Below are 2500 nucleotides of genomic sequence, written 5' to 3' on the forward strand. Positions count from 1 at the left end.
ATGCAGAGGCTAAGTAAACGTGTCCTCCTCGGCCTTTTTATGATTTGGTAATGTGTTGCACTCACTAACAAAGTGATATGATTTCTTTTTGTATTCCTTGTATTTAAAATTTGTTCTTTATGTCTTTGCATATTCAGAGATGCTTGATATCAATTTTGTTGCTTGAGCATGTAGTAACTTTATTATGTAAATAAGAATCCATTCCAATAAATTAGGAGTGTTACACTGACCAAAAAATGGAATGTTTTCTTGAGGGATAAAAACAAGATTTTCTTCCATTTTCCCATCTCATTCTTACAAAATTAAAAATTGCCTGCATTTATATACAAGGCTGCTACTCCCATGGCTTCAGTGCTTCTCCTTTGTGACAGACAGTCACACTGGTAGAGTGCCATATGATAATCTGTGTTAATAACATGAAGAGATTGGTCATGTAAACTAGATTGAAGGTTACTTACAGTTTCACAGCAGCAGCAAGAATGCAAATTTTTGGTGCACGACATCTTCCAGGAATAGCCGACAAATTATTTATGTACTAAATATTGCCCCTTATATACAAAACAAGAGCATTATAAATCCCATTCTCCCTTAGGCAATGACCAGGGCATGTGACATGGGGACATGAAGGCATCTTTTAAAGAACAGCAGAAAAGGTAATTCACACATCACAGTAATATGACGTGAATGATCAATCCTCTTTAGCCGCAACCACGTAAGTCATGATGAGTACTACCAGTCAGAGCCATGGCCAAGTCAGCCATGATGGATCTACACATCATTCAGATTCACAACCAAGTCAGCCATGACATGAACTACACATCATCTGGAGGCAATAGGTTAACCACTCTTCAACTTCTTGCAGCTACATATTCAATTACCATTGCAAGAATAAAATGTGTTTAACTGTTGTACACTTAAATTTTGTGTTCTTTTTTTTTTAGTATTATTCTTACTGCCATTACTATCACACAGGTAATTGTTTTCAAGTTCATACATAAAAAGCACATAGCAGCAATATTTTTCATTATGCATCTATCTGAATACACTCTTAATACTCAACCATTACACCAACAAAAAGATTCATGACTTTAATGCAAATGGAAGAAATACAACGCTGTTATTCTATGATACACAAACATCCACACAAAGACACAGACACAGAGTTAAACACAAATAAATAAATAAAATAATAAAATAAATAAATAATATACAAAGCCAAAGTATCAGGAAGAATAACAAGAGGGGAAGGATCTAGGGAGGGAAACTTTTATGACAAAAGGTAGTCATGTGAGCATCCAGGAGGGAACCAAAGGGATAATGGGAAAAGAAGGGGGTTGCAGATGAAGAAGGGGAGGATGGGGTATGTTGGGAGAGCATGGAAAAAAGAGGAGTAGGATGGGGAGGATGAAGATTGATGTCAGCAGTCACTTGAATATAGAGGGAATGGAAGTAGAGAGATTGGAGGGTGGAAGAGAGAGGGGAGTGTTCTCTTGATTCATTTTAAGGAAGTTTTGAATGTCCTCTTGTTTAAGGAGTTGATTGAGGAGGTCTCAAAAATAATGCATTTTTTATGAGAAGAAGAGGAGACAGACATCTGAGAAGCAGAGGAAGAGGCAGGTGTAGGAGAGGATGTGGTAGAAGATGGCATAGAATGATTAGATTGCCTGTCATAGCAGGTCAAGTGAGGAGATGGAGGCACTGGGTAAGTGGTAGAGATTGTAGTATCTGGACTTTGAATGGCAAAAGAAATTGGCTGTGAGAGAGAGGGGGTAGGGGTGGGATGGTCAGGGGAAGGAGGAAGACATACTAGTGGAGATGCAAAACCATCTTGGGAACCAGGGAAAGGAGCAGAGTGAAGGACAGTGGTGGAGTTAAGGGCGTACTTGCTGTCTGGCTTTATATAGAATGAGGCTGAGTTGGAATCTGAGAACTGCTACCTCAAACTCAGGGCAGCTCCCATTAAATACATTGTGAGAGCCACCACAAAGGATACATGTGTGATTGTAGTGAGCAATTAGAATAGTCATAAAAAAGTTGGGCACATAGAGGGCAATTGGTTGCGGAGCAAAAGTGTTTGGCAGGGAGGCCAAAACACAAACATTTCATTTCTGACACTGATAGTAGGACAGGACTCTCTGCCAATATAAACTTCACGCGGAAGGTCATGTGTACTGAAGCTAATCTTGGAAACATTGGTGTAGAACTTGCAGCAGCCTCCAGGAGATATAGTGTACAATGTACTAATAATTCATCATAGTCAACAAAGCAGGCAAGCAAATAGTTTTCACAGTCTGACCAATCTTTGTCATAGATAGGGCAATCAACTGGTGAGATGGAAACAGTTCTGTTGCAAGTAATAACTCATATCCTAAGGATAACATGAGGTTCATGGATAATTCTCTCAGTCCCCAGTAGGGTTACAGGCTACACAACTAACCAAGGGAATACAATGCCCAAGGCTCCTTGTGGCCTTTTGGAATGCAGAAAACAAGTCTTTCTT

Source organism: Penaeus vannamei, chromosome 34 (genome assembly GCF_042767895.1).
Source record: "Penaeus vannamei isolate JL-2024 chromosome 34, ASM4276789v1, whole genome shotgun sequence".
In the NCBI taxonomy this organism is placed as follows: Eukaryota; Metazoa; Arthropoda; class Malacostraca; order Decapoda; family Penaeidae; genus Penaeus; species Penaeus vannamei.